Source organism: Camellia sinensis, chromosome 4 (assembly GCF_055761805.1).
Source record: "Camellia sinensis isolate YWXY chromosome 4, ASM5576180v1, whole genome shotgun sequence".
NCBI classification, from domain to species: Eukaryota; Viridiplantae; Streptophyta; class Magnoliopsida; order Ericales; family Theaceae; genus Camellia; species Camellia sinensis.
Genome location: NC_138964.1, coordinates 146,654,325 through 146,670,684, shown reverse-complemented (window position 1 = coordinate 146,670,684; position 16,360 = coordinate 146,654,325). Strand labels below are relative to the sequence as shown.

The following is a 16,360-nucleotide window of genomic DNA, read 5'->3' as shown; positions in this document are numbered from 1 at the left end:
TATGAATAAAAAAGATGAATATAGAAGCTGTCCATGATTAGAAGCCATTAGCATTTTTCAGTTTTCAAACTCATCAATTGTGACGTGCATTTTTGGGAAAGAGTGACTAAGTTTTGAAAAGTCTTCATACATACTGAGTTGTGTATTTTATAGTATAATATAGACGATACATATACGAGATTTGCGTGATTTTCTAATTACGTAGAATTATGATTGATGGTTTAGTGATTTTTTGTCCTTTACTAATCAAAATCTACACAATTCAGAGTGACTAAGTTTTGAAAAGTCTTTATATATACGGAGTTGTGTATTTTATAGTATAATATAGACAATACATATATGAGATTTGCGCGATTTTCTAATTTCGTAGAATTATGATTGATGGTTTAGTGATTTTTTGTCCTTTACTAATCAAAATCCACACAATTCAATGATGATGTTGGGCCTGTTTGGTAGGGTTTATTTTTAGTTTCTTTTAGTTTTTAGCTTAATTTAAGTTATTTTGATGTGTTTGGTTCAGTTTAATAATACAGTTTATAACTTTTTGTAAGTTAAAAATTAAATTATTCTTTGAGTGGGGGAGGAGAAGCTTAATTTATAAGTCAAAAATCAGTTTACGTTCACAACTATAAGCTATAAGCTGTTAGAGTATAAGTTATAATTATTTTTTCGCAGTTTTACCAAACGGGGCTGTTATCTGAAAGTGTTATAGACCATCTGAATTGTTCTTTTACATTAACGTTTGATTGGGAAGGCAATGAAATTGGTGGTTAAAATTAACCAAAAACAATGTTCAACTGACTAGATCGATGGAGACTAATCTGAGGTAGAGTATCAATTAAAATCATTATTTTATGCGTTTTACGAAACACGACAGTTTGGCCGAGTGGTCTAAGGCGCCAGATTTAGGCTCTGGTCCGAAAGGGCGTGGGTTCAAATCCCACAGCTGTCAAATTTTTTTTTTTTTTAATTTTGTTAAATTAACACATGTAATTATAAATAAAAACATTTACACACAAATTTTAATTTATAAACTTACTAGTGTATGTCCGTGCCTAAAGGCACGGTGAAAATAATGTTGGTTGGATTAATCTTCTTCTGTCTAATCTTTTATGTAGTACGTGAAAAATTTATTCACAAAATAATTTCGGAGAAAAATTGTTCATTTCTTATACCATCACTGTTATACTTACCCAAGCTATCAATCTTTCTTGTTCTAATTGAGGAGAGTTGGTCTCATTTGAACTTCGGCTAAAATTTAAAAAGAATATAATTTCAGTGATTGCAATATTAACAAACCATCTCTCATGTCAACTATTGATAGGTAATGTTTAAAAAGAAAAGGCATGGAAAGGAAAATCATGCATTGCTACTCACTCCCATTCTGCAAAATTAAAGTGTATCAAAGCCCAAAATGTAGCAAGAAAAATGTATCAATTAGTTAAATAAAATGTATGATTAGCAAACTCATGAACATATTACACTCAAGTCTCAGTAGTATTAGTTAGTTACAACACTCATTTCACTTTACTAAGCTTAAGTCTCAAACTCTTCATATTACACTTCTCTCTTGCTAATTACCAAGGAAGAGAAAAGTAGAAAGTAAAAACCAAAAAAAAAAAAAAAAAAAAAAAAAAAGAAGAAGAAACTAAACCTTAATCAACAAAACCACCTCTTTGGGCAATCAGCTAACCCTCCAATCAAGCATATATGTCTATGGATTACACCAATCTGAAAACATCAAGCATTATCTATAATAGTTGAAAAAGCAAAGATCATCAAGTACTAATGATTCAACAAATATATTTAATTTCTAAAATTGAGAATGTCAATCTTTTTGAGACATGGAATTCAGCACATAGGTTTTTTTTTTTTTTGATCAGCAATTCAGCACATAGGTAGATAACTTTGCAAGATGCAATTTGCCTCACACCATTTTATTCATTTATCTGCACTTTTTGCCTCCCTCTATCTCTACTCTCCCTCATCCCACACCCATACACCCTCTCTGTTTTTTAATCTATATAGCAAATATTTTATGCATCCAAACACGTGGGGTTCACATGAGAAACTACTATATATAAAAAAAAATGTTTCAGAGACACATCCATATAGAGGGAAAAAGAGAGATTTACTGACCAAGAAAAATGCTCTTTCTTTGATAACCTTCATGGATATCTTTGGCACCGCAATGCAAGGAGTATCATTTCAAAAATCTTCAAACCACAATCTCAAAAGAAAGATTTCATAAACTCACAACTGAGATCCAATTGAGAGCATTCAACCTATTTAGAAGTAGTGCAACCAAAAAATAAAAAAACTGCTAATTTTTTTGGTGTTTCCCAAAAACAATAAATAATAATAAAAATAATTAGCAAAGAGAACATTATCCAAAAAATAGATAAATTCATAAACTCAACCTAGTCAAGCAAAGGAAAACTTTTTCCTTACCCCAGTTCAAAAGTTTAGCAAATGGGAACTTTTTCCTCAACTAAAAGTTTGATCATTCGATTAATCTCTCCCTCACCTTCCATTCCCTGTGAATTAATAAACACATCAAATAGAGAAACAATTTATCAAGCATTTGGTGAACATTGTAGTAGCAGAAATTATATAGTGGTAAAACTAATTATTTTGAACTTCAATTATTGCAAACCATACTGAAATCTTTAGAATGAAATGAATAACAATAAATTTAATTAAAATAACTGGAAATAGGTTGTAATTTATTCCAAGTGACATGAGGAAGTTGGTCTTTGAACTATGGAAATCGAGTAAAAGATTAAATCATTAACTTACAACATCATGAATGTACAAAAAATAAAAAATAGAAGTAAAAAAAGGGATGGAATCTTGATTACCTCTATTGATGGAGCCTTTAGAACTATTCTCCTCACCAGATTCTGATGCCTCCGTCACATATACAAAACATTAAGAATAAAAACATCAGCCTTACATGAATTGATAATTTCTCTACAACACTCCAACTCAACAAAAAAATTGTGCATTGATGTTAGGAGAAAAGATCTTTCATACTAAAACTAATTCCCTGATAAAATAAAAAAAAATAAAAAATAAAAAAAAGACAGAAAACTCCAACAATAAAATGTGGGTGTGCTCAACACAGATGAAGGAGCTGAAGGGTTTGCAGAATTCGAAAGGAAGATTTATCTTAATTTTATATATATTTCATCAACAACAACAAAAATAAATAAATCTATAAATAAAACTAACAAAGCTCCACTGACTTATGGATATAATGATAAGGAGATAAAGAGATATGAAAAACTAACAAAAGAGGGGGGGGAGAAAGTCAAAAGATGGCATATAGTAATCTTAAAGACCTTAAAAGGGTTGTGTGAACCCTTTTCCAACAATAAAAAACTAAAAAGTAAATTCAAACATCGATTTTAGTGAATCGAATTGATTCACTTCACGATTTACCGATTTGGTTCACCGATTCACCTACGATTCATGGCTATTTGCGATTCATACAACCTGACGAAAACAAAAAATCACATAGTGAACCCAAATAAAAATTTTGAGGCATTTTGGAGACCCATTTTAGAAAAATATTTCAGAGACCTATGTGAGGCATTTTACAGAACATAGTGAATGCATACAAAGAGACACACATAAAACGAAAAAAGCCAAAAAAAAAAAAAAAAGATGTTTCGATGGATTTTTATAAGATTATGGGTATGTTTGGTTTGGATTTGTAGAGTAATTTTGGGAAAAAATTTCTAAAAAAATTATTTGGTTTGTAAATTTTCTAAAACGATTTTAATAAACTATATAACTATTTTAATATAAGCAGCTAGCATGGTATTCATAAGTTTAGAATTATATAAACTATTTTAATTGAGCCATTTTACCGAACATGGTGTATGCATGAAGACACACAAAATATAAAGGGGTGAAGAGACATATTTTAATTGAGACAATATAAATGAAAAACACATAATATAAATGAGAAACACAATCAAATCCGAATGAGAAACAAATCACATAAAAAATTAGACACCCAACGAAAACCCAAATAAAAATTTTGAGGCATTTTGGAGACCCATTTTAGAAAAATATTTCAGAGACCTATGTGAGACATTTTACAGAACATAGTAAATGCATACAAAGAGACACATAAAACAAAAAAAGCCGAAAAAGAAAAAAAAAGTTTTGATGGATTTTCATAAGATTATATGTTCGCAAGTAGAATTATATAAGTAACTAGCATGGTGTTCATAAGCTTAGAATTATATAAACTATTTTAATTGAGCCATTTTACCGAACATGGTATATGCATGAAGACACGCACAAAATATAGAGGGGTGAAGAGACATTTTAATTGAGGCAATACAAATGAGAAATAAATCACATAATATAAATGAGAAACACAATCAAACCCGAATGAGAAACAAATCACATAAAAAATTAGACACTTAACGAAAACCCAAATAAAAATTTTGAGGCATTTTAGAGACCCATTTTAGAAAAATATTTCAGAGACCTATGTGAGGCATTTTACAGAACATAGTGAATGCATACGAAGAGACATAAAACAAAAAAAAGCCAAAAAAGAAAAATTAAAAAAAAAATGTTTTGATGGATTTTCATAAAATAAAAAAAAAATGTTTTGAGGGATTTTCATAAGATTATATGTTCTCAAGTAGAATTATATAAGCAGCTAGCATGGTATATAAACTATTTTAATAAACTATATAAACTATTTTAAAATAAGCAGCTAGCATGGTGTTCATAAGTTTAGAATTATATAAACTATTTTAATTGAGCCATTTTACCGAACATGGTGTATGCATGAAGACACACACAAAATATAGAGGGTGAAGAGACATATTTTAATTGAGGCAATATAAATGAGAAACAAATTGCATAAGAAACATAAGTATTGAAAATTTAAAAAATCTTAGTTAAGACTTAATGAAATATAAGTTTATAAATTAAAATTTGTGTGTAAATGTTTTTATTTATAATTACATGTGTTAATTTAACAAAATTAAAAAAAATAAAAAATTGAGACTTGAATAACAAAATAAAAAAATTTAAAAAAATAACAAAATAAAAATCAAAATAACAATCGAAATTGCTTTCTAAATAATGATTGCTTTCTAAAATTTGTGTGTAAATGTTTTTAATTTATAAACTTATATTTCATTAAGTTTTAACTAAGATTTTTTAAATTTTCAAGTCTCATTAAATTTTTAATAATCGAAATTGCTTTCTAAATAATGATTGTTCATCATTTATGATTATCTATAAAGAAACATGATGATTTGACATTTATTTTGATTTTTATTTTGTTATTTTTTTAAATTTTTTTTATTTTGTTATTCAAGTCTCAATTTTTTATTTTTTTTAATTTTGTTAAATTAGCACATGTAATTATAAATAAAAACATTTACACACAAATTTTAATTTATAAACTTATATTTCATTAAGTCTTAACTAAGATTTTTTAAATTTTCAAGTCTCATTAAATTTTTAATAATCGAAATTGCTTTCTAAATAATAATTGTTCATCATTTATGATTATCTATAAAGAAACATGATGATTTGACATTTATTTTGATTTTTAAAACTTTAAAAATCAACTTTCAAATTGAAAAAAAAAAAATTATGTGCAAAAAAAATTAATATTTTTTTTGAAAAAATTAAAAAACTGAAATTATTTTGTGTCTATAGGAATATGATGATGGAACATTGATGTACAAAATTGGAAAAAAAAAAAACTTTAAAAATGAAAATTTGGTAATGTTTTCAGTTTTAAAACTGAAAAAAATTGATAATATTTTCGATTTTATTGGATAATTGAATCAAACCAACAAGTAGAAAAGTAAAAACATTTAATCTCATATTCTGTTTTTTTTTATCAGTTAGTGAAACAATTATCTGAAATATTACTATGTAAAATTGATAATGTTCTTAATTTTAAAAATTAGGAAAAATTGATAATATTTTCAATTTTACTACATATGCCTTATTAGTTCAAAAAATCTTAGATAGGACATGAACTACCATAGCATTTATAAATAGGACTTTTAGGTAATTATATTTATTTATTTTCACAAATTAAAAGATCTTCATTAGTTATTGTAAATAAAGATTTTAAATTTGTTTAAAAAAACAATAAATTAAAAAATATAAACAATTTTTTTAAAATTTCTAAAATAGTGAAAATAGACAAATAATTGAAGACGGTGTGGGTATGTTTTAAAGCTTTTTTTATTAAATAGGCCTCGTCTAGGAACAAGTTTTTTTATGTAGCTTTTTTATTTTTTGGCTAAAATGTGATATAAAAAAAAATTAATATATTTAGGATGACTTTTTGACTTTTTACGAAAAAATGTGCAAAAAATAGACAGAAAATGAAATTTTTAACTTTTTAGTATAAATTGTTGACTTTTTTATTTTTTTAATAACTTTTTGACTTTTTAACTAAAAAAATCACTTGTCAAACGAGTCCTAAGTTACTAGCATGTTAACAAGTCAAATTAGCACAATTGATTGTTTGAAGTTTTTTCATAACTTTAAATTTCGAATCTCCATCTAAAGTTGTTTATAATTAAAACTTCCTTTTGATATCCTCTATACAACCAATTTTTTGTTCACAGTTTTTAAAAAGTTATAATAAGTATAGGATGGCTCGATGAGTTTATGGTATTTTGAGAAATTGGTAAAAAGTTAATTTTTTGTCTTTTTTGGTGGTTTGTGAGATGGGCATGTGCCTTTGAGATAACCCACTGGATGAACAAGGTTTGATCATATGACGATATAATTTTGAGTTGTTCATGTGGTTTAAGCGGTTAACAGAGGTGTTATGTGAGTGATTCTAATTAGCTGAGGTGTGAAAAGACCACATCTGAATTCAAGATATTCGAATGAAGGACTAGAGTCCTAAATGATGACAGACTTTCTGATTGGATAGATCATGACCCTAGATCATGACTCTTGAGAATGTTAATCCTATTCTAAATTGGAGAAGTTCTTGATAAGTGATATCCTAAAAAGGATAAGAGTCCTATAAGGTGAGACTTCTAAGGGACATGGGCGCTGTCCATTATATAAGGTAGGCACTCTATGGGTTTAGGTATGTTTTACTTAAGAGTTAATTGTTAATCGATATCTTTGTGAGATTGTTGACTAATTTGATCGTCAGAATACCCTCGGGTGGACGAGCCACCGGTCTTGTTGTCTTTCTGTGTGTAGGTGTTGAGCTTCTCTATTTTTGCATGTGCTCGACAGCTGAGTTCTCAAGATATCGGTGAAGAGATTCGATTTGGTTGCGAGGTCAAAATTCAGCACCCATAATTTGGCGCCGCCTGTGGAAACTTAGTCGAAATAGATAGCCAATATCGTGCAAGATCAAAGTGTCAGTGACGACGAGTCATGATCTCGATCGGAAGAGCATCTTCCAACAAGTTTTGCAACTGACAGGTTGGGAGATCGGATGTTGTAGGTCTTATCACCTCAATATGACTGAAGTAATAGGACCTATGGGTAGTTGTGGAGACATAATTTTAAATTGTCCATGTGGCCTAGATGGTTAGCTAAGGTGCCATGTGGGTGATTTTGATTGGTCGAGATGTGGTTAAACCACATCTGAATCCGAGATGTTCGGATGAGGGGTTAGAGTCCTAGACGATGACAGACTTTCTGTTTGGATAGATCCAGACTCTTGAGAGAGTTATTCTTATTCCAAATTGAAGGAGTCCTTGATAAATGATATCTTAGAAAGAGTAAGAGTCCTATGAAGTGAGATTTTTAGGGGACGAGGGTACTAATGATTATAAAAGGTAGACACTTTCGTGAGTTTAAGGTATGTTTTTACTTGTGATCAGTGTTTTTTTTTTTATAAGTACTTGAGAGTTGATTATTATGAGATTTGTTGACTAACTTAATCATCGGAGTGCCCCCAAGTGGACGAGTCACCGGTCTTATTGTCTTTCTATGTGTAGGTGTCGGGTTTCTCTATTTTTGCAAGTGCTCTATGACTAAATTCTCAAGATCTCAACGAGTAGATTTAATTTATTGTGAGGTCAACATTTAACACACATAGATCCTATGATGAATAAAGTGCCAAAATGGAAAGTAATAATTGAGGGGACAAAAAAAGGAAAATGAAAAAGCAAAAAATGGGGCTTAAATTTTGTATCAAAGAAGAAAGCTAAGTAAATTATTCATAAAAATAATTAAAAATATATATTTATAGATTATAATCGTTATGTAATTCACATCTTCTCAATTTTAGATCTCTACAATTCATCTCATTTTCGAGACAAGAATTCATGGTAAACAACATTTTCCAAGTACAAATCCTTGGCTTACATTTGCACTTCGGGTTGTAGTGTCACCTTACATTTATTCAATAATGTATAAATTTTTGTACCTTAGATAATCTCTAATAAAATGGTTAATTTATATGTTAAAAGTTAACTGACAAAGAATAATAAAAGTGAAACTTAAATTTTGTATTAAACATTTATTAATTTAAAGAGGGAATGAGTGGGCCAATTATACGCATTAAATAAATAATATGTATTTATATAAAGCGGTCTAACAATTTTTTTTCTTTTTTTCTCTCTAGCTCTTTTCATTCTTCATTTCTCCTTTATCTCTCATCTATTTCTTCATGAGAGAGAATTGGTCCTATCTCTCCTTTTTCTCTCTCGTGTGTTATAGTTTAGCAACGGTTTTAACATTTTTTAGACAAACTTATTAACATCACCGAAACATATTTTTAAATAATTAATTATTTAACTATAATTTTCTGACCCAAATAACTTTAATGAATGCACATGTCAATGCCAGACAACAACGTAATTTTATTACTTCCAGAGAATTTCAAAGATGAAGAAATTGCCAAATGAAAACTTACAAAGTCTTTATAAAAAATCAATATAACATTAAAAATTGTTTATAAATCTCATCAATATACTATGATTACTTCTAAAGTTTATAGTTGCTTCTTTGTAATCTTCTTTTTAGCTTTGTACTTTGCCATCATGGCATAAGGTTCTTGATGTCTGCTCATCTCTTTCTTTGTACCTATGTGGTTTTGTGATCTATGAGGTTGTTATACAATAATAATCATTTAGAGATTGAGTCTATTGGATGATACAATGAGTTTAAGTGCATAGAGATTAAATACAGAATCAGACATAGATAAGAGATATTTCCCTATGAGACATTTGTATCTCATTATGTGTTAGGATTTTGTGGTATTTTGGCCTCATTTGGGAAGAATGAGTTGGGTGAGTTTGGGATTATTTTAGCCATAAAAAGATAAAACAAGCTTTTTAGTCCAATAAGACAAAACATCACATCCAACTCATAATCATTACATTCTTTTTTTCACAAAAGGTCAAAAAAACTAAAAAATCCTTCCCAAACAAGGCTTTTTAGTCCTAGGCCAAAAAACCAACCAATTTCCCAAACGAACCCTTCTTTATTAAGACTTTGTATTCTTTTTTTAGATAGTAAAACTCTGTATTCTTAATATTGCTACAAATGAATGGAGAGGTTACTCAACACCATTTATTTGATGACACTTACCAAAATCAACATAAAACTATAAGTTCCCACTATTTGACCACTATTTTAACAAATAAAAATCATGTTAAAACAACATGATAAACAATTATTTAGACGAAATAGAAGATGTCAATACATATATTGAGATATATATTGAGAGAGAGCATCTAGAAGCTTTGGAAAAACTAGGACTGCCCATCCATACTAGCCATGAAAGCATTTGTTTTCTAATTGTGATATCGTTGGCATAAAAAACATACATTATTTGACTTGGACTCACTCTGGATCTTATAAGAGAATTCATTCATAAGATGAATTAAGACTTAATGTATGATTGTCACGACCCAAACTCGTCTCTATTGGTTTAGCGTCGTAACCGGCTAATAATTTTGGGATTACCAAAGGCCTCTAACCTGAGTGTCATAATAATAGAGGGGCTGCGGAAGCAAATATAGAAACATACATAGTCCATAGAGCTATGCAGACATACATGGAACAGAAATTCCAAAACTGAAATATATACATATGTAAGTGACATGAAACTTTCTTAAGTCTTACATCACTATACAGGTAGTATCATAAGAGACTTAGCCCAGCGTACAGATAGACAAAAACAAAATAACAAAACATTCTTGAGGTGGATCACAAAACTTGACTTTTCAAATGGGAACCTCCCCGAGAGGCATGGTGGCTGGCTGATCCAAAACTCTCCAGGCAGTAGCTTAGGCCTGGTCACGTATCTGCTCACCTACATCCATAAATAATACAGTGAGTTAGAGCCTAGTGAGTAATAATAGAGTAAAGGGTTTTAACAAATGATGTCCATCACAGAGTCAGAAATCAGAGTTTATATCAGAAATAGATTCTTATCATAAACAGAGTCTTATGCATATTCAGATTTCAAATCAAAAAACAGATTCATATACATATTCATATTCATATTCAGATTTTGCATATGATCATACGTGGTACATCCATTAGAACTAACAAATTCGATGACCTATAAAGGGACGGCCATAAAGGCATTCTGATGACTTATGTACACTGAAACGTTTCCGATAACCTATAAAGGGACAGCCATAAAGGCATTCCGATGACCCATAAAGGGAAGGCCATAAAGGCATTCCGATGACCCACAAAGGAACGCATATGATATGATGCTAAGGATGCCACGAATACATTTCAGAAACTTGGACAATCATTCATTCGTATAAAACATAACATTTCAGAAAAATCATCAGAAAATAATTAAAGTCAAACATAACTTCACAGAGTTATCACTCACAGATGGCTCCGGTAGCAAAACAGAGAAAGCGGGCGATTCGGATAGTCTATGGCACATGACCTACATAAACACATAGCAAATACATATTGAAACACGTGCTCAGAATATACTTAACTCATTACGTTTCGTTCTTAGTGTGTTTCTAAGTCCTATCCTCTTATTATGTCTTAATTAAGGCTTAAAAATGCCTAAGATGCAATGAGAATGCCAAAATGTGTTTCAAAATACTTAGTTAAATTTGCTGAAAACAAGGTCCTCGCTCGAGCGTAGCTTCCTTCGCTCGAATGGAGGCTCAAAATAAACGTAGTCGCTCGAGCGCAATTTCGGTCGCTCGAGCGGTCTGTAAACTCTACAAAAGTACTGGTTATATGAATTCTCCGCTTGACGATTGCTCGACAGTCACTCGAGCGTAAGACTAAGGTTTTCGCTCGAGCGCAACTCTTGTCGCTCAAGCGTTCTACAAAAATGGTAAACTTCTGGGAGCATGCATTTTACATTCGAGCCAACTTTTGGTCACTCAAGCGGGAGTGTCAAAGAAAGAGTGGTCGCTTGAGCGCAGGTTCTGTCGCTCGAGCGGAGAGTAGAATTCTGGAATTTCCAGATTATACTCCCAGGTTCAAAACTCGAATTCAAAGCTTAAATTGCAACCTTTGGGCCCCAAAACTTAAGCAAACATGTCTAAACTTTGAAAACATTAAGGATTCAAGATCATTTCATAAAATCAAGGCCCAAAAGCATGTCATTTGCTCAAAATCAAACTTGAATTGTATGTATGTAGAACATGCATGAGTTGTTATGAACTCAACCCTCCAAAACGTGATCAAGCAAGATAAAATGGCATGAAACTTGATGAATTCTCAAAACAAAGGTAAGATAGATACATGCATGAGAGACTTCTTGAAATTAAACTCAAATTGTGATGAAATTAGACATGCATGCATGGTATGATCTACACTCCTTCATTCTAGCTCAATTTCAACTTAATTCTCTTGTATTCATGAACTCACCAACTCTAAAGTAAGACCAAAGGCTTAAATTCTTACCTTATACCTTGGATTCATAAGTGTAGAGGCTTAAATTTCTAAGCTCTCTTCAATTCTCCAACAATTCCTAACAATTCACACATTCTCCCTTGTTGAACTCACTCTCACTCTTGGTCTCTCTCTCTCTCCCACGTTTCTAGCTCAAGAAGGATGAAATGAGAGTGTAAAATGTATACAAGGGTCCACTAGTGCCTTATTTAGGCTTGGATTAAAGAATTCATTAATTATTCTAATTGTTTTTGAAAAATCTAGAAATCCCCTACATGTTGATTTGTGATTATGTATCAATTTTAAGCAGAATATAACAATCCCAATCAAACAATCAAACAATCAAACAAAGAGACACAACGATTTAACGTGGAAAAAACCACAATTGGACACCTCCAACTGTGATCAAAAAACCACGGGCAACAGCCACAAGAACAATCCACTAAGAAGATTTAAAGGAATTACACAGGTATACTCTCAATTACCTAGCGAATCCACAACGCCTAATGAAACCAACCTCTATGTGCCTCTTCCAACCCCATCTTCACCACGAAATTGTCTTTCTGATGAGCCACTCCGGATTCCACCAAAGCTTCAGGCTCGAACTCTTCAGAATCCACAACTGAAGAACAGCTCTCTCTTTTGTGTATAACAAACAAACCTTTGATGTACTCTCTTTAAATCATGAGTTGAAAACTCAATAAAAACATCAAAGAAAACTAGCAAAATCTCTCCAGATATAAACCTTAAGATCCAAAAATAAGATCTGGAGAAGTTCCATCAATCCCCTAGTTTTTTGGAAAAAAACCAAGTATTTATAGAGAACCAAAAGTAATCCTAGATTCAGAAGAAAACCAACTCCTTAATCAAATCTGGAAATCTGGGATCGCGCGGTCCGCTCGAGCTCAACACAGTCCGCTCGAGCGGACTGAACAAAAACAGCGTGCGAACAAACTGAGATGCGCTCGAGCGTAGTAGAATCCGCTCGAGCGTAAAATCACACCCACCAGTATTTTTTGCTTGCCCTGACAAAATACTGAGACCTGCTAATCTACGCTCGAGCGCACAAGGCTCCGCTCGAGCGGACAGAACAAAAACACAAAAAATTACAATTGAATCAACACAATGTTTTGTCTCCGGATTTGACAACATAGGTAGTACCTTCTCTGAAAAGCACAATTCGGGTTGGATTCGCATCTAAACACTCATAGCCTCACTGAAATAAAAGTGCGAAAAAAATACAACTGAAAGGAGTTTTGTCAAACGGGGTTGCCAAGAATAAAACCCAACAATCTCCCCCTTTGGCAATGCCGTGACAAAACACACCTAACAAATAAAATCCTAAACACCCCAACCCATTACAGCCAACAAAAGCCAACTTCTTGCTCAAGGTCATGATCTGCAAAACAGTTATTAGTACCACAATCTCCAAAACAACTATTAGTCCCACAAGAGTATATGAAAAAACAATAGACATATGACACAATTATCTTGAAACATGAGATGGAAAACATGAATAGATGAAAACTAAGATTCATGAAAAACAACTCTCAAACAAAAAAAGCAAGATCAAAGACCACCCCAAGCAATGATATGACGATGTAAATAACAGGGGCATGCAAGAAGGGCAAATAGGGCATAGCAACATGCAAAACAAATAGCCAATCTCCCTTACCAAAACATATCAAAATGAACCAAACTCCCCCTCACTAAAAGCAACCACAAACACTTAAAACAGTGAACAAGAAGAAAACGATAAAAATAATATGGTGGAGCAAGCAAGGAATTTCAGATTAGTACCTTAAAACACATAAGATTATCCAAGAAGCACCATTACAAGAAAACACAATGTGCACAGTCTGTAGAAAATTCCTCATGAAAGAAAGTGATGTATTATGTGAAAAGCATAGATCCCATGATAAAAAGTGTGTGTGTGACTCGGAGTTCGACAAACACGAGAGTCAATCCTAGTAGTGATATGAAAGCTGGACCTCCGACAAGAGAATCTAAGCACAACAAAGGAAAGTCAAACCACTAGGAATCAAGGGGTATTTGGTGAGTAAAGGCGGAGGCTCCCCCTCAATCAATGAATCTTTTCTTCTTCTTTTTTTCCTTTTTTTCTTTTGCACATTTTTTCTTCTTTTGCATCTTTTTTTCTTTTTTTTTTTTCTTTATCTTTTTCTTTTGCACAATCATTGGTGGCTGACACGCTCAAGAGTATGGAAACCGAACCAGAGAAGCATGGATATAATAAGGATGGCCTGGTTGGTGACTCTGAGGTAGCCTTTTCCTCATGGCTAGATTGCAAAGAATTAAGGGGAAAGCCGTGGAGGTGCAAAAAGATGGTAGGTGGTTAAGAGACTCAACATCACCCAAGATATGCTAGTATAGGTCAATTCCTCTAGAAAAGCAAAAGATGCAATGCCAGAAGTCCATAAAAAAATAATCACTAAGGCGGAAGATTCCAAAATTTGCTAATCCAAGAGTGTGTACAGAATGAGACATACTAATCAAAAAAACACACACTCTAAAATGAGTAATGACCACAGAAAGCACACATATATTAACATGTAATGGATATTCTTATCAAATCTAATATGCACCAAAGACCACTCAAAAATTTCAAGCTTGCAAAACCATACTAAGAAAATCTTTTTGGGATTTTTTTTTTTTAAATTAAAAACAACACACAAAAACCCAAAAGCTAAAACAAATAAACAAATTAACACAAGTCAAGTTTTCTCACCCAAACTGCTTTAGTACGAACAAAGTTGTGAGAATTGCAGTTCTTGGGTGGTGTCTTGACGTTGTGGTTCCTTTCCCCTGCAATAGGAACCCGTCTCGACATGGTTTCCAACTTCCTATTCCTAGGTCTAGGCAAAAACACTGTCCCATGCAACTTATAACAAAAAGGGCGAATATGACCATGCATACTACAATGATGACAAATAAAAACAGGGTGTACAGGGTGTACCTTCTTTTCTTTTACCTTACCAACTCTAGGGAGTTTGAGAAGTCTTTCCTTTTGTTGAATCTTTTGTCCTCCCTTTCCTTGAGTTCTTGTATCATGAGATGTGGAAGCACTCTATTTTTGCTCTTTCTTACCACCAAAGCCAATGCCACTCTTGTCACAACTCATTTGTTGAGACCCAATGATATCCTCCAAAGTCCTTGATCCTTTGTTCCAAAGACCAATGGTAGCCATAGCACACTTGAGCTCTTCCTCTTTCTTGATCATTAGTTCTTCCAAAGCAACTTGTGACATCTCGAGAGATTCAATCTTTTCTTCATACATGGCATGGGTTTGCAGCAGCTCATTCCTCTCTGTCTCACAAGTCAACAGTTTTGCGCAAAGAACTTGTCGATCATCAGCTACCTTGATGGCATTAATCCTGGCCTCGGAAATCTCCTCCTTAAGTTTGACATTCTCACTTTCACATGTTTTGAGTTTCTTTGTGAGTTTGTCATTCAATTTGAATAAGTTAAGAGATTCCTTATACAACTTTTCATAAGCTTGCTCAAGCTCTTCATGATCACTCTCCGAGGATTCATCATCAGTGATATTCTCAACTGACATCTTCGTAGAATTTGTTTGTCCTTCAGTTTCAGAAGCCGCCATGAAAGCAAGGAATTGTTTATGTCCCTCTTCGCCTTGATCTTCGTTGTCACTTTCATCTTCATCAGATTCTGATTCATCATCCCAAGTGATAACGAGGGCTTTCTTCTTCCTCAAACGAGTAGGGCATTCTGAAGCAAAGTGGCCAAATCCTTGGCATTCATAGCATTGGAGTCTTTCAGAGTTCCCTTGTATCTTTCCTTTCTCCTTCTTGGCTATAGGATTAATTTTGAGTTTATCTTTGCCTTTAGATTTATGAGAATGAGTAGATTCCAAAAGATTAGGATTCTTTTTCAAAATGGATTTTTTAAATTGTTTAACAAAAGCAGCCATAATCTTGGAATCTATCTCGCAATCCTCATCAGAATCCTCTACCACTTTATGAGCACTACTATAAGCAATAGTATCTTTTTGTTTCTTTTTGAAATTCCCATGTGCTTCATAAGTTTGAAGATTTCCAACCAACTGATCCAGCTTGAGGTTGTCAACATCTTGAGCCTCCTCAATAGCCGTAACTTTTGATTGGAACCGATCGGGCAAGGATCTCAAAATTTTTCCCACAACTTTGGATTCTGGAATTTTTTCACCTAAATTGAAGCTGGAATTTACAATGTCACTCAACTTCGCATAAAATTCATCAAAGGTCTCACTATCTTTCATTGAAAGGTTTTCGAAACTAGATGTGAGCCTTTGAAGTTTTGAACGTTTCACAAAAGGAGTGCCCTCATGAATAGTTTGTAAGATATCCCAAGCCTCTTTTGCGACTTCACAATTACAGATACGACTAAATTCTTCAGGTGTGACAGCGTAAAAGAGAGAATTGATAGCTTTACTATTCCAGCTACTATTTTGGTAATCAGTTGTGTCCCACTTATCAAT

General features: G+C 32.4%; 1 non-coding gene across 1 annotated transcript; it reads left to right on the top strand.

Annotated features, from left to right (window-relative positions):
* The first annotated feature begins 872 nt into the window (after positions 1-872).
* TRNAL-UAG (transfer RNA leucine (anticodon UAG)) lies at positions 873-952 on the top strand. Its single transcript has one exon. It is a non-coding gene; the product is annotated as a tRNA-Leu (tRNA).
* Positions 953-16,360: the final 15,408 nt, after the last annotated feature.